We start from the raw sequence: 27,397 nt of genomic DNA, 5'->3' as shown, positions 1-27,397 counted from the left end.
TAGAAATGCCTTTATAGATGCTAGTGCTAGGTCCATCCCACTCACAGCTCAAGTTTGCTCTTTCCCAGGAGCCCATGATGTACTACTTGCCATTCTTCATGTTGATTATTTAACATTTTCTACCTTTTATCCATTCTGTGAACGTTTTGCCCTAATTGCTCAGCTGTTTGTTGATTATCCTGCTGCAGTTTGTCAGATCCTTTTAGCCATTAATCTGTGAGACCCTTCAGCTGCTATTCATCTGATAAGGAAGTTTTTAACCACTGATTCTGTCAGAGTCATATCTCACTTCATGTCATGTCAAGGAATAAAATCATGGCTGACTGTAGTTTTTTGTGAGGTCATTTAAATGGGAACATCACATCCTAATGTTTGCCATTCACCTGTACTAACTTCCTTAAATCTTCCTTTAGAAGCTAAATTCTTCATACCCTGAGGTTTGTGGGCATTCTGCTCTGTGTAGTTCCTGCTTTATAACTAGATGGGCAAAAAACTTGTTCAGCAAAATGAAATCCTTCATCCTTGTTTGTTCAGTCCATGGGAAAGCACACCTAACAATGCCTATGGGATTTCTGCCACTTGTACTGAGGTGAGTCCTGCCCCACTGCCTCCTGCTCTTCTCTGCACGAACTGGAGCACATCTTATGCAAGCCTTACTCCATGGGAACCTGAACCACCTGTAAAGCAGATTTCTGGTTTATGGGGATGTATTTTGACAGAGGCAATTAAACCTGCACAGGCCACTGCACATCAGGAGGCTGCAATATCTGACTCATGTTCAGTACCCTCCACCACTAAGGTACAGAGGTGCTTGTGCCACGTGTCCTGTTCCAGCTCTAACTCTCTGAGTCATTCCTATCAGGGTCCATTTTGCCAATCCAGAGCTCAATATGCACCATCCTGTGCTTTATTGAACACATTGTATTTCAAGGAAGCATTACTGGTGTGTTGTGCCATTGGCCTTCCTCCAGAGAGATAATCCAATTTTTCTGATTTCCAGACTAAAGATACTCATTCCTTTTGACAAGGAGTTGTGGTGTCAATAAGATTTGAGATTCATATACAGTAGCCTGTAACACAGTATCTTTCTTTTTGTGCCAAATTAGCACTTTTTTCCTGGCTGACAGAGACAAACCATGCATGAGATTTCCTGGGTTCAGATAGCCCAGCACTGCAGTTTTGGGCTTGACTGAGCTGCCTCTGCTTTCCTGCACCCTGCTCCCACTGCCTGGTTTTCTCTAAAAGCTTAGCTGGAGGATGACTCACTTCAGTGAACATCAGAATAAAATCCTGCATACAATTAAATGTGCCATACAGTGGTCTTAGCTAGGCAGAGCAGTAGGGCTGGGTAGCTTTAGAATTAATTCCACACTCTGTTTATTGGGAGTGTGGCCTTCAATACCTAGTATTGCTCCTAAATATTTTACCTCTTGTTGCACTAATTGAACCTTTTGTCTGTTGACTTTCAATCCTTGCTCCTGGATTGCAGCCAAAACTTCCAGTCTGCTGACATGCTTCTTCTGCAAAATTCCCCAATTCAGGTGTAAGCCACATATGATGTCACACCCTTCCTGGACCTGCAAGCTAATTTCTCCCACATTTGGGTGATGTGTATGTGACAGATCACAGGCACTTTTAAAATCCTTGAAGAACTCATGAGAAACATTTTTTTTCTCCTGAACTATAAGAAATAAACTTTTACCAACATTTCTCTGCTAAAGGGATGGAGAAAAATGTGTTTGCTAGATCTATGACCAAAAACCACTTAGCTCCTTGTACTGCTGCAGCCGTAATTTCTGGCATTTTAACAAGAAGAGGTGATGTTTGCAGAGTTACAGCATTTAATGCTCTGAAATCCACAGTCAGATGCATCTTTCTATTTCCCTTTAATACCAGCCACACAGGGGAATTACACACACTGGGTCATTGCACTGGCACTCCTTGATCCACCAGGCTTTCTGGGCTCGCTTGGGTACTTACATCGTTTCTGCAGTCTTGGATCAAGCCCTGCTATTAAAGCAAAGGCATTAATCTTTCCATACTCCAACTTATCTCAAGCTTATACTTGCAGAAAGGTAACTGACCCTCATCCTGAGGTGTTCTGACTATTTCAGAAGCCTTTACAGGAGAACATCATTTTGGAGGTCAGGTAATTATGAGTCTTTCTATTTCTGTATTATGCTTCCACAGTTAGTCAGATCTAAAGTCACCTATTTTGTTTAAGGAATAGTCTGCTGAAAAGCCCATTTTTTATCCTGCAGATGATGCTGAATACCAAAAACTTCAAGCACACTCTCGAGTAAGTAGTTTGCACTGGGAGTGTGTAGGACCAGAGCTGAAACGTTCCCTGTACCAGAGGAGACCATTGTAGACTTGTGTCTGTATGGTGTACCTTATGGGCAGCCACACTCTTGCAAAATAGTAATTTCAGTAGTCATTGAGGCACCAGAATCTAATAACAGTTTGGGCTCCCAGTAGCTTGTTTTTCATTGCTGTTGTACAGTTCTGCCAATTTATGCATTAAGACACTAATGGGTTTTACATTCCATCTTGCCAGATCTCCCAGCCTCTAGTTCCCTCCAAACCCTATTTCATGTCTGCTTCAAATGCCATTTCCAAGATTTATCCAGTCCGGACAAAATATCCTCTGCCTTCCTGTGGGCAGAGAGCCACATACTGCAGGACTGCGAAGGTCCCTCTCATCCTCCATAGCTTCAGGTTTGTTTGTTTGTCCTCAGGAACCCTGATTAAGGTGAATATTGCTGGCATCAGTTGCTGTGGCTAGATTTGTTTCTAGTTCATTTTCTTTCCAGAAGATCCTTCCTGCCCTCTCAGCACGTCCTTCCATCCCTGCCCCTCACTGACATTAGCAGTGTTCACAGGTGCCTTAGTCATGCCTAACATCCAGCACTGTGATTCTGAATCCCAGTTGGTTACCACCCATAGGTCTTCAGTCTCCTCAATGGAGCAGCAGATATCTGAGGAGCTGTTTTTTAGCAATACATGACTCCAATACCTCATATGATTTTTTCTTTATTTCTTCTTTTTTTTTTTTTTCCTTTTTCAGTTTAGGTAATAAACCAATTTGAATTCTCAACGGTCATCACAACCACTGTAACTTAGTCTCTCTCCCCTTTTCTGGAGCTCAGTGTCAGGCAGAGTCCAGTTAATGGGCAGTCATCCAGCTTTATCTCCAGGATTTACCAGAATTGGTTTAACTGGGATGTTCTCCTAAAGCCACAATCTACTTGACACAAATATGCCTACTTAAAGGGTCAATTCCATAGTGAAATCTCAGTCTTAAGTGGTAACCAACTCCATTTAACTGAGTCTTTCAGTAGTCTCTCGTCCCCACTGGTCCCCATCTCCCTAAACTAACAACATTTCTTTGCCATGATGGGATCCTCCTATGCTTGTAGCTCATTATGGAAAGAAGCATAAATTTCTAGGGTATGTTCTGCGTGAACCAGGAGCATTCTGAATGTTTCCATTCCAGTCACTACTCTTCCTCCAGTTTGTACTGCAGTCAATATATCCAGTTTAGCTGACAACTTTTGTTTATTTTTCTCACTCACTTTCCCACTGGAGTCTCAGAATTCAAGTGTTCTTGTTCACTCTGTGTGGCAATGATTTGATTTCTGTTCCTGCTCTGCTCAGACTCTCACAGCCTCGCTCTCATGGACCTGACTGCTGGGTTACCACCAATCTGCCACATGTGAAATGCAGCCTGGTGATGCATTCAGACACCCCCTTACCCACCAGTGCAGAGCAGAATAAAAATGCCTTGGCTAATACATCTTTTACAAAACAAAACTGGAGAGGCTGACAAGTGCTAGTGCTGCCCTTGTATCAGATAATTTTGGGGCACTTACATGTGCATTGAGATGCCCAAATGCCAAGGAAAAGAAAAACCAAGCCTGGCAGTGGCAAGTCCTTGTTCAGATCCCTGGATGGTAGGTGGCATCTTCTGCCTACTGGTGAGAACTACAGTGTATTCTCCATAACAGCTTCCTTGCTTTCCCTTATATAGCCTAGTTTCAAAGAAAACCACTCCCAATCTGCCAGTTTAAGCTACTTTTTTCCAGGGTTAACTTTGCAAATATAGCAGTGGGTAATGTGACTATATTATGTACAACTAAATGATCATTCTGAGAAACAGATCCCAGTTTCCAACAGTTTTCCAGCCTACTCGCTTCAGATCTATTAAGTTACTTTGAGCAGTCAAACACAGTGTATGACTAAGGTGCTCTTGGAAGTTGTGTTGTAGCCAGTGTCACTCTCTGTATCATGACCCTTCTCAGGAATGATGTCCTCACCTTAACCTTTCCTTGTACATCCAAGCTGCACAGCTCCTTCAAAAATGTGCTGTTGAACAGGTGAAGCCCATGATAAATAGATCTCCCTGCCTTTCCATGGCATAGCCCAGAATCACGCTGCCTGTGCTTGTCTGTCAGCCAGGGTCTGGAGGCTGAAGGACCACACAGAGGAGCCTGTGAGGGCTTGTCTGCTACATGAGGGTCCTCATGCAGTTTGGGGATCCATGATGACACTGCTTACTCTGCAAATCTGAATTGTGAAGTTGTGATCTCCCATACTACACAGTGGCAGTGGTGCTGCATGTACAGTGAAGGACTCTGTGATTTGTGGTGCTATAAAATCTGAAAAACTCCATCATTGCCTTTTATATATAATTGAAAACACAATAATTGACTGCAGCATCAACTAAAGAAGGCAGCAGCACCCTTGGAAACACACACACTCGTTCGCACACACACGTGCACACACAGCCACCCGCTGCCAGCCAGGCAGTGCTGCGTGACTTGTCTTAATAGAATGCTTAAAATAAATCAGAATTATTTCCAGATTAGAGGGAAAAAAATCCTGTGAAGATGTTTCAGTCAAGCACAAAGAACACAAAGAGAGCAGTCTCTTTGCCAGTCAGCTCAGCATTTGCTTTACTCTGGTCCTTTGCTCTCTGTCCTCCTGTTCCCACAAACTGCCTTAACCTTTCTTCAGTCTAAAGCAGGTGAACACACAATTTGTAAAGCTGCTACATCCACACCAGTGTGTTTGCGAGCAAGTTATGTGTCTCCCAGACTTTCCTTTTTGCTTGTCTTCACAGAGGTCTCAGTTAAGCTCAGCAAACCAATGCGGTTCTTTTCTGAACTCAGTTTCAGCAGCTGAGTATAAAAAACCACAGTGTCCAAGATGATAAACTCAGTTTCTACTGGTATCACCCATGCAAATCCTAATCCTACAGAGCCCTTGATCCATGACCATGTCATCTGACAGAGTTCATTGCAGGGATCTTTGGCAGCTCCAGGATGCCAAATGCATCACAACATCGGATGGAGCTGGTGCTCCCACCTCTGATGCTCTGCATGCTGCCACTTCAGAGCAGTGTGAAAAGGTTTTCTCTTCTCCAGTGGTGGAGAAGCCACTGCAGGCAACTCACTAATTTTGGTGTCAAAACATGCAGGGATCTTGCATGACTTTCTCGGTGCTTCCACTAGAGGACAAAGCCTGGAAGACCTGCAGTATGGCAACACCTATCACAGCACATGAGGACAGGGCACTGAAGGAAAAGGGAATTGGGACAAAGGCTGAAAGAAAAGCAAAAGCCCCTCCTAAAATACCACTGACATCCTCCACTTCAGCTATTTACATTAGAAGAATATTTCATTTTTTGACTGCTCAAGTATGTTTTGTTTACCTCGGGGACTTTTAGGGCAAATTATAGAAAAGGCCAGTTTACCTCACTCTTGTTTTTAGACAGTTTCACTTTCAGCTTCTTCTGCACAAACTGCATGCTACAATTTGGGGTTGCAAAGGCTGCAGGGAAATATTGATTTCCTCACAATAACACTAAAACAGTTCGACCCAACATTTTCTGAAGGCTTTTACAAAACATACATTTTGAGGGACAAGTTTGGCTTGACAGAATTCTTTTAAAGAGAGCTGCCTTTCTGGTAGCCACCTTAGAACTGTTATTTACTACTTTTTATTACAGAAAGAGAATTGTTGGTGCCAGAAAATTCTTTTCTCAGGTAATTCCCTCTCAAGTTTCAGATTATCTGGCTATGTGAAAACCTGCATTGTAACGCAAGAAAAATTCTAATTATTCAGATAATTAAAAAAGACTTAATTATAATATAGAATAATTAATTTCTTTTGATACTTACAACTCAGACACTCCCCTGTATACCTCAGGGGTCCAGAAGTCTTAGCGAATGCAACAATGGGAATTGCTTCTTAGAAAAACCAGCTCTCTCTAAGGCTTTTCTTAGCTTGGCAATAGTTCTGTATACGAGAGTAGGGACTGATGGCCAATAGTATAGCTGGAGGTTCCTGAGCCATCAGATCTCAAATGCAGAAGGTCATATGCCACCTCTACTATCAAAAGCATTCCAAAAAAGGACACCAAAGTACCAAGAACTGCAATACTATGAGTGCACTGAACTGCAGCTCTTCTTATCTTGCCATCACAGCCCCAGTCGCAGCCCCCCGTGGAGTACCACTGGACTAGGAACTCCAGAGCCAGTCTTTCTTTAAACCCCTCTGTCCCATGGTTTCATCACAGACTTCCAGTCTATTCTTGCCTTGTGAAACTGCTCTGTGTCATCCAGCCAGCTGACACTCCAGGAGTGGAGCTGCTCCTCTACCACACTGGAGCTTTAATGTATATTCTGCCAGAGCTGCACATGCGGGGGCACTGGTAATCACAGCTAAACCCTGCAGAGATGAGTAGTTCAGATGGACACACAAGGTCAGGAGATGCCAAGATGGAAAAGAGGCTGATGCCTCCACTCAGAGCCATCACAGTGACTTTTTCCTCATTGTATGCCATTTGCCTCAACTACAGAGCCCTCCCTAATCAGTTTAATACAAAGAAATGGATCTTAGGTTCAGTCCTCCCCATCTCATTTATCCCAGTGAGCTGGGTGCTGACTGCTGTTGCCAGCTGCACCCCTTAGCCAGGAAAAGAGCCCATGAAGGATATGGACTCTGCATGCTGATCCCCCAAATACAGAGTGTCAATTTGCAGGGGGTAGCAAACAGACACCATAAGGACAGCTGGTAAATATTGAGTGTACTGATATGTTACAAACCTTGAGATTAAAGGGTGGGAGAAGGCAATGCAGAACCTCTGGGTCTGCCAAGACAGGAGGTACTTCTTGAGACATTTGCATTTTTCCAAAGTTAGCTAATAGAAAGGACTTGATTTTGTGAAGGCCTGCAAATGATTGCCCTGTGAGATCAATATCAGCTAACACAGTACTCTAACATTCCATACACCTTCACTTTTACGTGTTCTCCCTGTCCCATTCCAAATATCAGAGGAAAACAATCACTGGGAAACACGACATGCCCAGGTAGAACCTGCTCACATGCAGTGATCATAAACTGAAGATTCATGCTATGCTGACTCTTCAAGAAGCATTCTGAAAGGAGAGCTTTGGAGGCTCTCGGGTACAGCATCTTAGCCTTAGACTGTGTGACACCCCAGAAGCACCTCTATCTCTCTCTGTTTCTTACAGCATCTCTTCATCATATTGGAGGTTTCTGAAGATCAAGGCAGGACTACAACATTCACACATACCGAGGGACTCTCAGTAAAACTGGTAGTTAATGCTACTCATAAAAAGGACACATTTGCCCCATTTCTGGTCTTGGTGAACTAAATCTGAGTCAAAGCAATTGTGCCATCTTATTTCTTGCTCAAGGCTTTAAATCTCCTCTCCACCCATTCACATGGCATAGATAAGAGTTACATTTACATCCTGCCAGTCACACCCCACTGCACAGGAATGTAAAGCCACTTTACACAGGTTTGTTAGTAATGCAAGACTCTTTCCCACAACAGTAAACTTCTTTCTGCCATCTTTGATGGTGAAATAGGAAAATTCAATTACATTTCAATCCCTAATAAAATTCATTTATCTTTCATCTTTTTCTATTTTTAAATTATACCTGCATTTGCTACTTTTACTGGATCTTTTCCCTCTTAATATTCAGTAAACCTTGTGTGCATCCTCACTCATCTCCTCCTCTGAAGAATTAGAAAGAATTAATAAGCTGGGATATTTGAATAAAATCCTTTTTATTTCATGGCCTGATTTTACTTCCATAGTCTCTGCATTTATAGCAACCTCATAAATTACCAACATATATGGAAAATAAATACTCCTTGTCTCTTCTACTAAGCCTGCAGACTTAGCAAACAGATCTCTCAAAATCGCAGGAAAAGGAAAGGATATTTTCTTTTCAACTCATTCAGCTGGAAATACAATTTTGAGAAAAGCAAAGCAGTGTTTCCCTTTCGCTGTTTCCATTTCATTTGGGCTGATAAATGCCTCTGGGACATAGCATTTCTGTTTTCACCTCTTCTCAGCTGTCTGTCTTTCTCTTTTTCCTTTTCTTTCTCCCTCTCCCTGCTTTTTCAACTGGCCTGAAAATAAGTGGCACCTGGCAGCTGCAGAGTGGTGGCTGTCATAGGGGTTGTTGCTATGTGACCTTCTGTCCATGGTAGAGAAGGACTGGTTTCTTTTAGACAGGCACTGATCAGGCTGGAAAGGGGTTTGATTCTTCACTCTTGATGATATGAACCAAAGGATGCTCCAGAAGATGTCAAAGTCCTGTGGTTTGGTAGGTGCCAGATGTGAATGATGGGAGTTTATTGCAAACAGTCCCATCCAATAAAACCATGTTAAGACTTTGAAAGAGGAGAAAGCCACAGTGAATTCATGTCCTTCTTTGTGCTTCTGTTGGCAGCAAGGCACTGAATTAGTGTGAAAATTGAGCAAAAATTAATCTTTGCCTCATAATCCATTATTTAAAAGGGAACACTCACTCACTATAATTTTCAAGTCACTGCTACAGCAAAGTCATTCTGAAATCTGTAAGTTTGCCATAGGGGAAAAATAGCAACATAAGACTTGGTCTTGAGATCTGCCAGAGTGCCAGGCTCTTAATCTGCTTACTGCATTTACCATTTGCAATTTTGCATTGTAGTTAGAACCTCCCCAAGGTCACCCCAAACATCTCAAAACTCTTAACCATCTGTCCCTGATTCCTAAACATTAACACAGAGGTGGAAAGACTAACTGACTCATTAGGGTCACTCATTTACCACAAAGAAAAGCCTCTTGGCCAGCTGCACTAGGAGCAGAGCCCTGGGCAGCCATGGCAGCAAACCAAAACCCTTCGGTCTTTATAGGTAAGGCCAAGACCACACCACATCTCTGTCCCTGAAGTGTCTGGCTCCACGCTCTTGTAAGGAAATCACAGGCATGCTGGAACCCCATATACCAGCTCCACCAACACTCACCTCTGCCAGCCCCAAATCCTATTGAAGAAAGAGGTGAGGGACTCAGAACTTCTTCACACCTGCCATGGTTTGAGCAGTCATTGTGTAAAGGGCCTCAGACACAGCTTTTGTTCAGCCAGGTTTTCCCTTCATCACAGCTACCTCTTTCACATCCAATTTTTGGTCTAAACCATTCTTAAAATGAGCAGAGTTGTGCAAGAGACAAACTATACAGCTGTGTTTCATTTGTCATACGACTGCCCACTGCTCTCCAGCTTTCTGTGTGATTTCAGAGAGCAGGAGTAAGGTTGAGAGGATAAAGGAAACAGAGAAACAGTCCTGTGGATACAGGAACTGACCCCAGATCTTTAGGAAGGCTTGAGCCAGATCGCTGAATTGCTCTGTCTTCTTTCCCTTCCTGAAGCATGGCAGTAAACACATTCCTTGCTTATGTATGTAGATTATGATGCTATTTGGGCTCCTGCTGGATGTTTTGCAACCTGGGATGCCAGGCACTGTTGGAATCCATAAGATTTAACCTAATATAACAACATTACTAACAACGAAATACATATGTTACTGAGCATGACACATACACACAAATCCAGCTCCTGCTATGACACAAGAAAGGACTAGCAGAGAAATTTGTATTTTGTTTCTGCTTTTAGGAAAAAGCAAAGGAAGCAAACAGTAATGGTAGACTATAAAATAGCAATAAAAAGAATGGAGATCAGACTGCAGCATGCAGACTCTTGAAATAAATAGCAAAACCCATTTAAATTTGTTTCAACTGGGTCTGAAAAACAAATCTGAGACAAAAAGCCCCCCTGTCCCCTCCCCAAAAGCCATAGGCTACCTAAAAAAAGATATGGAAGGAAAAGATTGATGAATACTTTGAGAATGTGTTAACTTTTGAACAGCTTGAATATTCAAATTGGAATAAAAATATTTCTTCAATTAAAAATTATTAAAATTAGCTCAAAGTATTTTTTTGGTGTGTTCACTGCAAGAATTTAATAGGATCTAGTACTCAGCAAAGCTTTGAAGCAAAAATAACGTCTCAGGAGCTCATTACGCATTAAATCCTATCAAAAAGCAGAATCCCACTATGAAATTAACACAATTTGCAAATCATTATTGCAGGTTACTCCTTCCTTTGCTCTTTTGGTCACTTTTAACTCGAATCTGTGATGTTGTCAAAAAGCAACATAACAAGAAGCATTCACAGAAAAATGGGAATTGTAACTGAAATATCCTGAGCTGTGAACACCATGGTACAAACAGTCATGCAGAACAATATACAAAGGAGAAGCTGCCAGGAAATCCGAGAGGTAAAAAGTGAACTGATATGGAATATGGATCAAAATTGTGTTTGGGAACTTTTTATATGGTAGGAAATGTTCAACCTTGTGCCTCCCTGGGCTTCTGTAAATGTAGTGGTGTAGTTTTCAGTTTTCAGCCTGAGTCTTAATATGATTGAATTAATTGGTTATTTTATAGGATGTGTTCACCCACAAGTGTTCATGAAATATGAAACACTGGATAAAGTCTCCATTTAATGAAATGCTGATTCTTGTTTCCTCTTTTCTGAATTGGAGGAAGAGAAAAAAAGGAGAATCAATATGGTCTGAAACAGTGATAGCTCATTAAAATTCTAGGCTGTCAATACAGTATATGTCTATCACTTCGGAGGCTACTGAAGTGTTGGTAGTGTAATGGCACGTTACTACTGTATTTGTTAAAGTACTTGTTGTGCCTGCTAAAACTCATCAGGTGTTGGCTGCCTTCAGCATTTCTGGGGGCCAAAAGGAGGTGACAAGTAAGGGAGAGTCATCAGTCTCCCAACCTGTCCTCAGTTAATGTGAAAAGCGATGTAGCTGAGTTAGGGGATTCGTCTCCTTAGAGCCCAGCTGTTATTTTTAATGCAGTATGTGGAATATTAAACTGTTTATCTTGTTATTGAAGTCATAAGAAGGCTCTTTCATGTCATCATTTCTATTTTATTTTGTTTAGAGTCCTTCATTAACTTTTCATATGAAAGATCTGTAATTTAGATCTTCAAAGAACTTTCAAAATGTAAGTTTTAGGGACGACAAGTGCTGTATGTGTGCAGTTCTATTCTGATGGCAAAGTCAAATCACAAAAATACCATCAAGAATGTTTCTTCCTTTCCTTTTTTATTTATGAGTAAAACACAGGGGATTTCTCTGGGGAAAAAAGAATTATTCTGACTTGATACTAATCAGCACAAGCAGAAGGCTAAAACAGTGCTGCCTCTGAAAGGCTAAAGAAGGCTTTATGATCTGTGGTCCAGGGCAAAAAGCCCTAAATTAATTAAAGGTAGTTTAAGACCAGGAATATTCTGCATGTAATTGTTGGGCTTGTTTTGCAATCCTAATTCTAGGCAATCAAACTGGAAAGTCCTTCAAACCTGCAGGGGCTTCAATCCTCCTGTTAGGTCAGGGAACATGGCCCGATTTTCGGACACCTGGGAGCAGAGAAAAACCCTGGCCTGTGCTGTTAAGCTTTATTTCTCTGTTATACTGTTCAGTCCTGATAAGAAGTGCAGCTTGGAAGACCATTTCGCTGGGACATTTCATCAGCAACCACAGCAGGGTTCAGAAGCTGTATACCAAATCCTTGCCCCACAGAAATCTGCATCAACATCCTGGCAATCCAAAGAGGTTTATTTTACTGCATCCAAAGGCAATAACCCCTCTCAGGTCAAGTCCCGTATTATAAATCAGTCGATCAATCCCTGAGATTGCTAAAGCATTCGGTTTCACGTTGTGATGGTAAAGCAATTAAAAGCTCAGCCCTAAACAAATTAGATTTTGTATGTTTGGTTTTACAGATGTCCAGAAAGGGGTCAGATCTTTTATCACTGTTGTCAGTGGGGAGGGAGAGAATCCATCAAGTCACACAGAACTAATTTACACCACTTAGTGAAAAAAATTGGAGCTATAAATGGTAATCCAAGTAGAAAGGTTTCTTTTAATACAGAAATGCACCAGGCTCTGTAAAAGCCTGACAGATCGTGAGTTGGTACTAGCAGAGGCATCAAAAGAATTAGGGACACACTGGAGGAAAGGAACCTCTAACAAAGACTGGAAAAATGCTGGAATCTGGAGTTGTCTGACCATGTTTCTATATGTACCCTGTTATCTCAAGGTGGTATATCCTTATTGTGTTCTGGGGTTAAACATCCCTGGCTGTAGCTCTGGGGATTGCTTTACTGCACTTCTCTGCAGATGTGCCCAGCTGTGCTCACCTGGCATTTCCCATAGGTGGTCATGCTTTCATGGCACTCAGTTTCCCTAATCCTTAAATTGATCCCACCCTGCTGCCTCTCTTGCCTGTCAGGCACTGAGAAAAAAGCAACATCATACTGAGATGAGGAGGGCAGGGCTGGAAAACTCTGACAAGATCTGAAGACTGTGTTCAACCCTGGGTGATGCCAATATGTGTTTGGGTTAAATTTCTCCTTAAAATTCTCCCAGCAAGTCCATTCAGGCTGAAGACTGTGAACTGCTCAGAGTAGGGACCATCATTCACTATGCCTTTACTCATCAAGGCACATGCCTAATGCCTTATCTTTAATGAAAGTCTCTGCATGTTCCTGTACTATAAATAATAATTTAAATATTGTATGTCTGAGCTCCAGTGGCTGAGCTTGAAGTGATCATTTTGGAAAGATGGAACAGTTCTCATCTAAAAATACATATCTGAAAAACTATTCTGGAAGAAGCAAGACTTATAAATTGATAAATGGGTTGAGGCTGGGATGGAGACTGTGATGAGAGGAAAAATTCAGCTCTCAGAAGAAAGAAAATAAAAGGAAAGCAAGAACCGTTCCAAGACTTTTATTGTTTAGAATTAAGGATTTGAGGCGTAGCAATATAACAACTGGGAAACTGGCATTCTGAAAATGCTGACCTAGATGAGGAGCTTTTGAATCAAAAAAAACATCATTAAGGAGAATTTCCACTTAACCAAAGTAAGCAGGAAAAATGGAATTTTTTTTATGGAAATGTAACTTTGTAGGAGATTAGAGAAGCATGACAGAAACCCAAAATGAGGATTCAGAGGAAGCATATCTCAGCCAGCTAAGGAGCTTTGATCCTAATTGATAGGAAGCACAGATACAATTACTGTCCTTCCAGTCCTTTCCATACAAGACACTAAAGCCTGCAGAGAGTAGGAGTCCATCCCTCTGCTCGCTCCCACTGGATTTGTCTGCTACACCCAGCCTGCTGCCACTGGGGCCCAATACTTGCCATGACTGAGGCTTTGTCATTGTACAAAATTATACTCTTCTCATAAATAAACAGTATTTTTATATCTTAAACTTACTTTTTTTTTCTTCGTAGCACTTCACTTTTGTTTTTGACACCAAAAAACACTGAGTAAGAACAACTCCTCTGACATATTTCCTTTAATAATCCAGTAAAATTCTAGCATATTTTCTTTCACATTCTGTGTAAAGAGCACAAAACATTTCTCATTGCCATTTGAATTTTATCACTTCACTAATACAAAAGACATGTACTTCTAAGCATGACCTACCAAAGGTCTCTGAATTTTATAGTGCATGGACCAAATTAATTGCTTTATTAATGATTATGATAAAACCAGAGTTTTACTTCCTACTTATGAAAACCTATTACTCTGAAAGCCTTTAGAATGTAAACACATGAAGATGAATGCATTCATCTATACCAGCATGATGGGTGGTGAAACCTGGGGAAGGGAGGATACAGAGAGGCCAAAAGGTAAAGAAGGGAAGAAGACAGCAGAATGTGGAGCAGATTCCACTTTTGTGGTCATAATAAATGGACAAATTTTGTTTTCAGGAGCAAAAGAACCTCTCCACAGTCTTACTTTAAACCAATTACATAGATGGAGGAGATATCTATTGTGTGGCGAGTTCTTTGACAGAGATTCATTTGAAGCACACAGAAATCAGTGAAAAGCTATAGCACTGCAGTAGGTTTTGTTTTGGCCCTAAAAACTTATACCAACACCCAAAGTTTCAATGAATCTTGGAGCTTTATTGGGATGGTGAGCAAGAACTGCAGAAGACTATTTTATTGATTCAGAAATCCTGCAGTAGTAAATGGAGAGAAAGAATGAGCAGATGATGAAGAGCTTGAATAGCTAGGGCTGAACTAGGAAGAGAGAAAAAGAGTTGCTGCCTTGGCATTTGGGTATGGAGGGCTGGACACTCATGGGAAAGTTAAGTCTGCATTTGCCCCATGTTGCAGTTCAAGCAGGAGAATTTTATGCTGACAGAATGCAGGCTGGAGAGGGAGAAGAAGGCTGATTGATAGGAAAAAATCAAGCTAGTGAAAGTGAATAATAGAGGAGCAGACAGTAATTGTTGAAGGAGATTTGATAAACTGTTTCAGAGCAAGACAAGGAGCAAAGAGTCAACTACTGTGCTGCCATAAAAGCCAAAAGTCAGAAAAAATAACAAAAGTGAGTTTTTTTCTTTCAAACCCTCAGAAAACACCTAATAGGGTCTACATGAGAGAATAATCAATAGGGCTGATTTAAAGTGTGTTAAAAATTATTTTTAAATAATCCAAATTATTCAACTCAATTTAATTGCTGAATCAGCAAGATCTACCATGTAATATTTGAGACAAGGCTCAAGGATTATGAAATGAAGCTCAGGGAAAAGCAGGGTTTCCACATGAGCCCTTTGCAAGAGGGACTGAGAGAGAAAACATTGGAAAGGTTTGAGCAAGGACCTTTTAGCAGGCACTAAAAACATGACCAACATTTCAGCTTTGAGTAGATCATAAAACAGTGAAGAGAAGGGAGATAAGAGACAGTAGTTAAATGGGCCCAGACTGGACATGACAAGATACCTCCACTAGCTGGATGCCACAGCAGGAGGAACCAAGGAGGAGTGGCTGTTGTGCTGGATGCCTCGGCTTCCAGAGACCATCCCTGCTTGATGGAAGCACTACAAACATGGCAGCAGGGCTGGAAAGACAGGAGGGTTTTTAGCTCTTCTTGTTATGGGACCAGTAAACAAGGAAACAATGAGGACTTGAGAAGTCTAGATTCTGAAGGATGAAGTCAGTAACAGCACTGGGATTTTTTTTAAAGAGTTAAAAAAAATTATACATTGTTTGTGTTCCTTCTTCACGCACTTATGAAAAAGAATATGAAGAAAAGAGCCTGGTCTGCAGTGTCACAGGTCTGGGCCCACCATACATACACACATGTATTCCCATCACCAGATGGGAATGTGCTCATGCTCCAAGGGGGGAAGACCGTGGGGTTGAGCTGAGAATTTGCATTATGTGTGACTGTAGGTTCAGCTGGCATTTAGACTTTAGCAGTTGCTGGACCATAGTCTAGACCTGTAGCTGGGCTTCAGGTCCAGGCAACAACTAGGAGGTGGGCTGGCACTGAATGGGAATCACTGAGGCTCCCTTTGAAGGACCACTGTTGGCCTTCCCAATCACACTGAACTTCCTGTGTCCACAGATTAGACAAGATCTTAGAGATGGAATGAGTTCAAATGTAAAATACTCCAGTTGGCCCCTTCCCAGAGAAAGCTGAATCTCTTCAAGTCTGGCTTTACAACTAAGCATAGCTGTCCTGCCTCCTCTGTCCCACCAAAGTCCCAAATGCTTACTGATGGAAAAGCCCAGATCATATTCAGATCTGGATAATCTCATGCTTTGACAAAAGCAGAGTAACACTAGCATGGAAGACAGGATTAAGAAAGAGCTGTTGTCTCCTTTAGAGTACAGATCACCTATAAAAGGAGAAAATCGACTACAAAAGGAATCTCAGCAATGTAATGAAGCAGCACATTGGGAGTGCAGGCTGGAGCATCACACCTCCCAGCAGGTGTGAAACACAAACAAGTGTAAAAGTAATCACAGATTAAAGTTTGTCTCTTCACTGTTTGACTGACCTAAGGGAGACAATAGCAGGATTAAAAAGAATAATAACAATCAGCCTATGGGGATAATATTTAATAAAAATACTGTGCTCTGGAGGAAGTTCTGGCCCATTTCTGTCTGTGCAGGGGCTCCCAGGAGGGTGGCTGCTGCTGCTCTGTAATCAAAAGGAGCTGTGGAAGGGACACGGGAGGGTGCAGTGCCAGGTCTGTAAGACTGTAGGGCACGTGGGCAGGGGAAAGTATGGTCTCAGCCACAAATGCACTGTGTGGGAGTGCAGGCACAGACTACAGATTCAATGGGGTAAGACTTCAAGTGCGTGAGGGGGCTGATGAAAGCGCTGACAGCACACAGACACTAATGAAGGCATGAACTGTGTGGCAGGGCTTTTTATAAGGACTGCTTAATGAACTCCACTTTTAGATACATCAAGTGAAATATGTAAAATATTCACTACAGGGGTGAATCTCTGAGAGACCAGGAATAGACACCACTGAGAAAACACAGCTGCACCTGAGACCACAAAACTGCTCAAAGGGGCCATCAGACATCCCACAGCTGCCTTGCTGGGCTGTGGCAGGCTGACACCATAGAACAGGTGACACCAGCGATATATATGCCACAGTGGGGGGATCACAACACTTCTGCGTTTCATTTTGCTGGTCTAATAATGGATCTAATCATATTTACCCATCTTACAATAGAGCAGTGAAACTTAATGGGATGCTTTGAAATCTTGGACAATATGCCCTATAGAATTATAGAATTGTAACAGAGTCCTTCTCAAAGATCCTACAGTGCTTCATCTTACTACAACTGCCATGGTAACTCACTACCCAGAAAACCTTTGATAAAAACCTCAGTTGTCTGTTGCACATCTGTCTCCAAAGAAATGGTAAGCCTGAACACCCTCTACTGTGATCAGAGACACCATTTACGTGATGCTTTTTGATGAATGCCCCACCAGAGCTCCAACCAGATCATGTCTATGGACATTTCAGAACAGCAAATAGATTTACATCCCCAAAACACACTTGATGAATTAATGTGGCTCCAGAGTTGATGGGCAAAAGAAACTTGAGAGACATAAAAAAAACAAGTGAAAAAATGCCCCCAAATCAAGCATTATATTTACGGATTGTTAGTTCTTTTCCCTATACATTAAAAACTTGTGAAGGAGTTGTTGCAGAACAATATCACTAATATGCATTTCCAGCTGTAGAATACATCATGGCAAACACTGTCCTGCCTTTTAAACTCTTTGAAACTCATTTTTTTTCAGACTTTCAACCTGTACATGCCAACACCTCTGTGGACCTAACCTTCTTTAAAGTAAAATAATAATAAAATGGCAGAGACAGAAAAACCTGACCCTTCTTATACAACTCCTGTAACCATCAGTTAAGTCTTTATTCCTCAGACAAAGGTGGAAAAAGTACAAATGAAACTTATTTCATCAAGTACAAATGAAACTTATTTTATCTTTGCTCTAGAGCAAGAAGGATAACCTCCAAGTCTGTAAACTGTGGATTTTTTGAGTGAATAAATTCTCTATAGCAGCAGCCTGCAGTGTCAGACCCTTCAAAAGGGGCTGAAAATCGAGACGATTCTCCCACTTGACTAAAATTCACCTGAAAAAGGGATGAAGCTTAATGAGCACAAAACTTGTTGCCTTGAAAACTGAACATCCTCCATAAGATGAGACATGAGCACTGTGGCAGGAGAAGGTGGGCACCTCAGCAAACAAAACCTGCGCAAACTCCCACATTCCAACACACTGTGATGGGAGGAACAGTGGTGGGGACACATTGCTTGGGGTTACATCAACAGGCAAGGACTAGAGGGCTCTTCACAGAAACTTTTTCTTTTCACATCAAAGCTGCTACTTCTTTCCACTGAAACACACTTTGAGATAAATTAGCAAAAATACTCTATTTAAGATAAAGCCAGCAAAGTTTGTTTCAAGTACTCACAGATCTTGGGAAATCTAAAAAGTCACCTTCCCCAATCTCCAGTGCAGCCAGATGGGTTAATGTGGAGAGACCTCTGTGAGGTGTCACATACCGCGTTGCTGCTCCGCACACCGGCAGCAGGAGAGCTTGTTTTGGTCCTCAGTGCCATCCAGCCTCCATCCCAGGCCACAGGGATGCTCATGGAAACCCTGCTCAGTGTGAGCAAAGGGCTGCAGCATCTGGGCCTTGGCCTTCAGCAGAGAGGCTGGCACGCAGGATTAAAAATCCTGGCTGGCTGAGCTGACAACACCTGCTACTGCGTCCTGATAAGCTGGGCTACACAAGGACAATTATAAATGTCTCCAAGACATGTTAGAATACATGTTTTAATTTAATCAGAGAGAACAAAAAAGCACATTAATCACTGCTCTCTTAACAGCAAAGATGTCCAGATATTTGCCAAGATAACAACATTTTTCCCAAACACATCAGGTACAAAAGGACAACAACAACAAAAAATTACAGCCTTACAGGGGTAGGTACAAGGCCAAGTTCCACCTCGTGTTGCGCTGAGCTGCTGCCAGCACAGACAGCTGGGGGAACGGAGAAGCCTGGCAAGGCTGCTGGAAAGGCAAGCAGTGAAGGTCTCACAGAACTCCAGCTTTGTCCAGAGCAAAACCACTCAGGGCTTTGCCACTCCTTCACACTAACACACCTGACCTCAGGTGACCCTTGCAGGAAGTGTTTTCTTTCTGATTCTTCTGTATGGTAAACTGAAAATTATCAAGAAAACATTCTCAGAGATGACAATTGCACACTGATGCACCAGTCACAGGGCTGATCGAGAAGTTTACTGATGTGGGATGGAAGGATCAAGGAGCTTTCTGATGTCAGAGCTATGTCCTTTCCTTACCATTTGCAAGAGAGAAAATAGCTCTCATCATAACAACTTTTTTTCCCATTCTGTGCTCTGCTTTAATGACTAGTAGCCCCTTTATAGCATCCAACATTTTTTAATGACCCCTTCAGGCTTGTTCTTGATTCTGCTGATGGGGTTTACAGGGTGACCCAAGGTTGTAGCTCCCTGTTTGCCTTGCACAGATGCATTGAGGTTTGAAGCTCAACTGCATATCCAGTGGAACTATATACCAGCAGGTGCCCGGGGGCTGCCAGGGTGCTGTGTATTAACACCTGAGTGTGAGGCATTTTCTCAAGTCTTCAGTAAAAGAAGGAACAACTAAGAGATGTAAACACCACAGAGGTAGAACGGCTGAAGAGCCGCTTTTCCAAAGAGAAGTCTGAGAGCCCTGTGTTCTAATATCCCATGAAGAAAGAAGCATACTTGGCTGTAATTTTTAAATCCTAAAATAAATTTCTGAAAGTTGCATTGGTGGGTACTATGGGAAAGAATCTTTCAGAAAGTCTGGTCTATTGTCTCCAAGTGCTAATATTTCTTTTGCCAGCTGCAGTGCTGTGCTTTTAGCAAAACCCGGCTGGACTGACCACCTAATATAAAACTAGGCACCTGAAAAATGTGACAATATTAATGGTGTAGGTGAGTATATAGACATGTTTGTGCTGCATAATTTCCTGTAGGAAGTTAAACTTCTCAAATTGAGTTTCTTATGACATGAGATCTTCTTTCTTCCTACTGTTGTTACTTTTTCCTCTCTTAAATTAACATGTACAGCTGAGTTTGGAGCAGCAGAGTAGGGAGTAAAGAGGCACTAAGTAAAAATCATCTCCCTTAACTGTCAAAGGATTGTTTTTGTTAAAGCAAAATGCAGGCAATTTATTGACAGAGATACACTGCAGAGGGATGATTTTGCTTACCTCTCATAGGCTAAAAAAGTACAAAGGGAAGTTAGAGGGATGGAGTCATTTGATCTCAAATGGACAGCAAGTCATAATGATACATTCAACTGAGGCTCAACCAGATCGACAACCGAGAATGTTTGGCAGTAAGAGATAAGTGATAATGATCTCCATCATGCATTTCTACAGCACCTTTTTATTCCAAACCACAAGATGTTCTTTCCTTTCCCCTTCTCAGTCTGGGCTACAGTTCTTGTGGGGAGAGGGGGAGCAGGAAGAAGAGGGGCTGACCTGTTTCAAACAGCTGTACAGGAGAAGTGCTGAGTGGCAAATGAAGGTGCCAGAGGCTATGCTTTGATAGGCACACTTAGATGACATTCCTGAACTACAGCCTGGGAGAAGTCCAAGTGAAGTCAGTGAGACTGTTCATGTGAGAAATGATGAGAAGGATTAGGTATAGCTGGAACACACTGATAGCACTGTTGAAGCCTTTTCCTGAGCCTTGTAGTTGGGCATCCCTTGCTTGGGTGATTTAACAGAATTACTTGAAATGTAAATTCCAACAGGCACAAGGCCACCCTGTGTCTACTTCAGGTTGACTGCAGAAATTTAAAGTGGTTTTTGTTTTTCTGACCAACCTCACAAATCACTGAGAAATAAAAATCAATTTCCCTAAGAAATTCATCCAGCACGTGTGATGGCGTTGTGATGTGGCACATGTTATTGCTATGCAAGCTCGTCTGACAGGAACTAGAAAACATCTTTCTCATCTGAAACCATACGGGAATTTAAAGAGAGAAAGCAGAAAACACAGAAAATAATGCAAAAAGTACTAAAGCAATTATCAGTGGGATTTGGCAATTCAGATTAACCTCATTTTACTAGCATGTGGTTATTTATTAATCTTTTTACTCTTTAGGTTGGCAAATGAATGATAACTGCTCATTCAATTTGATCAAATAAGCTACTTTTGTTTCCATTCCACTTCCTAAAAAAGCCTGAGCAAAAATAGTAAATACAGACAAGTGAGAAGCACTCTGGAAACGTGATCACATGAAAAGCCTAGTGTTTGTTTTAGCATATTTCTTTTCTGGAATCACACTTCACAGGAGGTTATTTAAATTGGAATTGATTGGAACAACCTCTTTCAAAAGTGCAGATAACTAATGACAGTATGTGCTCAGAAGCTTGCTTTACGTGTCCTTGGAAAGACTGCATGTTTAATAGCTCAGATGAGCCATAATTCACCTACTAAATCCCATGGAGATTATTCTTCAGCAGCCCAGCTATTTCTTAGAAGCCACCTATTTGAGTCACTTGGACTAATCCTCCTTAGCTTATGTAAACTGCCAATATCATAGTGGAAGGTAGCTACAGGATATGGAAAAGCTATGGAAGAAACCATTTCTTTATCAGGAAGGAGGAGAAATGGCCTTGCAGCTCTCTGGTCTTTGTGGCCTTTGTGGCCTTTGTTCCTGCAAAAAGTGAAGGTGATAGCTCATGACAAATATCCCTGCCCTAAGATGAATATCAAATTACTGGAGAGTACAGAACAGTACTTGATCATTTATTGAAGAGGTTCGTAAAATGAAAAGAAACTCAAATTCAGAGGCTTTTGCAAGTCATATCAGCATGTCTGAAGGCTGTGGAGTGCTGTGCCAGCTACTGGCTCATGCTGGCACACCTTGACACAGCCTCCAGAGAAGGCAGCTGGGTTCCAGGTCTGTAACTAGAATTCCTAACTTGCCAATTAAATCTGGAGGTATGAATTAAAATGTAATTACTGAATATTAGAAATAGTAGGGGAATGGTTGTAGCAGTATTTATTTATTTTTCTTATTAAGAACATTAAGAATATTTTATTAAGTCTTAATTTATAGGACAAGAGGCAACTCTCTATAAACTCAAAGAGGGCAGGTTTAGATTGGATATTGAGAATAAATTCTTTACAGTGGAGATGATGAGGCACTGGTACATGTTTCCCAGAGAAGTTGTGGATGTTCCATTCCTGGACGTGTCCAAGGCTAGGTTGGATGGGGCCCTGAGCAACCTGGTCCAGTGGAAGGCGTCCCTTCCCATGGCAAGGGAGCTGGAACTGGATGGTCTTTAAGATCCTTTCCAACCCAAACCATTGTATGATGATTCTATAATTTTAGAAGATGATTGTTTTCTTGTCCCAACCCAGTCTATTAAGGGAAGGGAAGAAAAAAACCCCGGTCTTCTGCAAAAGCTGAGGACAAACAACAAGTAGGACCATGAGTCTGTATTCTGGCTGGCTACAACTGAGCAATTTCTTAGGTACAGTAGTGTTTCCAAAATTGCATGTAACTACCTGTGAGGCTATGAAAGCAGCCACTGTCAACATCCAGCTCTCCATCTGAGAGTGTGGTAAGCCTCTGTTCCCACTGTCATTCAATCTGCAGACATATTCTGGGGATCAGCCCTGCCTCCAACCTGTAGGTAAGCACAGCTCGGGAAGATTCCCGACATGACTCCCAGGAAAGCAGAGCTCTGTGCTTGCTACAGGCTCTCCAGCAGCAGCACAGGGGTGTTGACAGCAGTGGAACAAGCAGCAGCTGTGCTTGCAACAGCCACAGCGAGGAACCAGCGTCCAAGGATGTCAGAGAGCATCAGAGATGTCAGCAGGCTCCTGCCAGCACCTTTCCCTTCAAACCCTTGCCTTGTGCTCCCTGTGTTTCAAGCATATGCCTGTACATTGCAAAGAATAAAGAGGTGGGAAGATGTGCTTTCTTTTCCTTTTATACCACATGTAAAGCTGTGTATCCACAATCTTACAGACTTTACTGGGTCAACTAAAATATTTCTGCTACACTCACATCAGTGCTTTCACAAGGATAATGTTGGTAGTTTCCAAAACATGGATCACCTGCATGGGAACTTTCCTGAGTGGAGCAACACTGTAGGTACTCCATTCATTTTGCCTGCAATGGTGTATTTGAGCATGGAAGCTGCAGCTTTCTCTGAGGTTTTCTCTTGGATTATTTCAAGGTTAATACCTAGGCACTGCTAATGAGCAGCCTGAGCACTGCACCTGCAGGAGAGATGGGAAGGAAAAGGTCAGATGCTCAAGCTCATAGCAAAAGCATTTGTCACATGTGAAGCTGAATCTGGAGACAGAAAGATGCTGCCTTCAAAATTCCTTAATTTCTTTGAGGAGTTTATTATTAAATGGACCTGTGTCCTGCTTTACCAGGAGCTCAACAATACAGGGGATTTTTGTTTGGTTTCTGCTTCAGATTCTCCTCACTGCACATCTCTCAAAAATATTAGTAATCACCTGTTACATTCTTTAACTGGCAGCTCACCATCACTCTCATATCACCTCATCCAGTCAGCCTGAAAACTCATTGCTATCCTTTTGAGCATCATCTCCCAAACTCCTCTGAACTCTTTTTTGATGGGTTAAGCACCTGCCAGAGACTTTCAAGAGTAGCAGACATGAGCTCTCCACCTCAAGAAGCAGCAGGCCTTTGGCCTTGACAGCATCCCTTGTACAAGGACAAGTTTCTGTATGAGAAACTGCACCAATCCCTATGTCCTTTACCAGGTACTGTGTTTTGTGAAGTCATCCTATTTCTACTCCAAATCACAGACCCTGGAATGTGTCAGAGGGAACAGAGAAACACGACATCAGTTAGGGGTTAGGGTACATGGTGCATGAGGAAAGGCTGAGAAAACTGGGTGCAGCCAGCCTGAAAAAGAGAAGGGGAAAGGATCTGACTGCTGTCTTTAACTATCTCATGGCAGGGTGCAGAGAACTCAGAGCTGAACTCTTGGATGTGCAGAGATGACAAGAGAGACATAGAGGACAAGAGCCATGATAGGAAAAATTCTGAGTAGATGTTAGGAAAAACAAAATTACCAACATTAGAACAGGTGCCCAGTGAGGCTTTGAAGTCTCCATCTGAAGAGATATTCAGATCTGGACTAGGCAGGACCCTGAGCAACCTGATTTAGCTGGCCCAACTTTAGCACACATTCTCTTAGAGTCCACTGCTTTGTCAGAAGAGTCAATATGCTCAGGTTGGGTGATAAGGCCAAGTATATGGACCAAGTGTACCATCCCAGTCCCAGCCAGTTCAACAACACATTAACTAGATCCATTACCTTGATGTAAAGTCTCCCACAGAAATGGCCCTGTCAGTAGTGAGAGGCTGTGGAGCCTTTCAAAACTTTCTGCACAGGGGTGCCATGATTATGACCATAGGTTTGCAATAATGATAATGGAGCTAACCACACTACCATTTCCAACTGAGGTAAGATATGGATTTGTATAAAATACATATCAAATTATTTCTAGATTTTTTAAGTTCAGAGCCGACAGGAGTTTTTTATTATAATGATTTTGTATTGACAGAGCAACGACTTTGAGCTAAGTGGTTAGGACTATATATTTCCCTCATGGCCTCCAAAAGCACTGTAAATTGAAATGTACATTAAAAACAGTCAACCTCTGCTTGCTAGCAACATTGAAGAGGAATTGAATGTGTTTTTATTTAAAAAGCTCATATCTTACAGTGGCTGGACTACAATGAGAAGGGGTATTAAAGTGCTTATTAAAGATAAAAAAATAAATTCTCTATTTGACTAAATGTATAGAAGCATCATTTTGCTCAACAAAAGTATAAAGATGCTCTTTAATGTCTTCTCAAAACTGCTGCCTTGATAAAAAGCACTGAAGAAGACAAGGACCTGCAACTCTGTTCTACACTGACTCAATCCTTGTTGTCTACAACTGTTCCAGAAGGAAACAGGACAATCTGCTCTGTCCTGGTTCCTGAAGAGATCAGAGGTTCATAGAGTAGTTTGGCTTGGAATGGACCTCTAAAGGTCATCCAGTCCAGCCTTCCTTCCCATGAGCAGGGACACCTTCCATGATACCAGGTTCTCAGAGCCCCGTCCAACCTGACCTTGAATATTCCCAGGGATGTGGCATCCACCAGCTCTCTGGAAAACCCGTGCCAGTGTTTCCCCATCCTCATTGTAAAAAACTTCCTTCTTGTGTCTAATTTATATCAACTCTCCTCCAGTTTAAAACCATCACCCCTTTCAAGCTCCTTAGCTCAAAACACTTCAGTACAAAAGCACAAGGAGAACCTACATGTTCAGTTCTAACATGATGGTAAAAAGAGCAGGAAAATGCAGAGACTGGTAGTTAAAAAAATCCTTCTGAAACTTAAAAACTTCACTCAGGTAATGCAAAATATAATAAAACTAGAAATAGTGAATGACAGGACTTGGCCAGGCCCTAATGCTTTCTCTTCCTCAAACAAAGTCATCTGTGCACAAGTGATAGGTGCTAATTAATAAATAGTTCTGGTTTTATTTTGCCAATTACTTATTGATACTCTTGATACTCCTGCTTGATAAGTCAGTCTAAATTGGTAATAGCTTTTATCACAGCTGTGAACAACTAGAATCAAGCATCCAGTGCCTTCTCTTTTAAATTGTTTATCTTCTGCTGTTACAAGAATTCTCTGCAGAGTTTGTTTGGAATTGCAATGAATTAAACACCTTATTTTTTAATTATTATTATTTGTATTGTAGTAATGCCTAGAAATCCCACTGTGGACAAGGGCTTTGCTGCTATGTGAATATAACAGCACAGAAACAGCTCTGTCCCAGAGAGCTTACCCCTGAGCTTTGTGACTGATTGCTTATTAGTATTCCTTGCAAATGTTATCTCTGAGTGAGTGTTTTCTGTAATTTATGTCATATTCTATCTTCTGCCTTGGTTTTTGTCTGTATTTGGGGATGCAGTTTGTATGAAGCAGCTGGAAACATAAAGTTGTATTGCACAGGCCACCTGACATACTCCACCAAGTACTGAGATCTGCCCTCTCTGGAGAATGGAAACAAATTCAAAGTAGAAGAATAGAAGATTTTTAACCATGCCAAGTAAGTTCATGAGGAAAAGATTCTAGGGGAAAAAAAAAAAAGACAAGACCCTTAACCAGTACATTGACATTGATTTGAAAAACTCAAATACACTGTCACATAATTTGATCGTTTCAATTTGTTTTCTTTAGGAAGAAAACCCAAACTGAAACCCAGCATAGTAAAGGGAGCAGATTGCTGGCCTTGGAGCACTGAGCCTCCAGAGCACTGATTAAAGGCATCCACCCTCCAACACACACAACTCCTCCAAGAACTAAAGATATAATGAATGCCCTCACAACCTATTAGCAGGCTTTGTATTCTGAACAAGAGAACCCTGGGGCCCAGCCCTGAAAGGTCAGGAAATTTTTTCAGCTCAAACTAGACCTAATCAAGGTTTTCCCAAAAGCAAATGCAGGAAAATAACGATTTGTAAGAGGAAAACTTTAAAAAAAGAACATAATTCTCCCCTTCTTTAGAGTATCTGAGTGCAGTTGCAAATTATGTGGGACTCTGCAGGGGGAAAAAATGAAATTGGGTCCGGAAAAAGATCGAGGATCTTGTTTCTGCAACAGAGGGGCAATGATGGAGCCAACACTCATCAGGTTGTGCTTCAGTGATGTAACAGGGCTTGAAAAATTCTGAATCATGTTTGCTACTTCCAATGGCCATATGGGTTCTCTTCAGTCAAACCTGCTGTACCCTAGATTTTGTTATTCTTGGCAAATTCCTACATTAATCTTGAAGAAGTAACATTTTCTTTGTTAAAAACAAAGGGTTTTTTTATTTTCATTTGATGCAGATTTACTCTCACACTCAAACTGTCCTCTCACACATACACTTTCTCATGAACAGAGAACACCTTTTCAGACACCTCTTAAATTGTCACTGGTGATATTATCTACACCTTTTGTTAATGACAAAGAATTAAGATGGGCTTACAGTGCCAAGCAAGACTAGGTAGAAGTCTGATGGTTTTTGGAAGAAAATACATCAAATGACAAAACCAAGTTTACTACACACAGTTTTTTGACCTTCTCTCCCCTTTTTTTAATATTCAAATATATCCCACAAGGACTTTTAGTTGCAAAATAAAACTATTTGCTAATGATATAGCTTAAAAGCAAAATCAAAATGTACAGCTGTCTGCCTCAAAAACGCCCTCCTACAGTTCATTTATGGGTTTTCAAAGTAAGGGATTTTAGAAATGTAAAGAATAACTGACACTTTTATATCCATAATGCATTCCTCCCTAGGCACATTTACAGCCTATATAGTCTGTGGAATTTAGAAAAATATCCTGAGATATAAAACCAGTGACTTAAATACAAAATCACTTTTTGAGGCTAATGTAGTTTTATCAGTGGCAAGGATCCTGCACTGTCTCTTCGACTGTGACCTATGCTTCACTTATATTAATCTGTGTGTTGGCCAGCCCTGCTTATCAGGAGTTTGATATTTGAGGTGAAGTTCTTTTTCAGACTCTTTCCACTGCACCATTT

Source organism: Pithys albifrons, chromosome 14 (assembly GCF_047495875.1).
Source record: "Pithys albifrons albifrons isolate INPA30051 chromosome 14, PitAlb_v1, whole genome shotgun sequence".
NCBI lineage: Eukaryota > Metazoa > Chordata > Aves > Passeriformes > Thamnophilidae > Pithys > Pithys albifrons.
Note: the sequence above shows the minus strand (reverse complement) of the source record.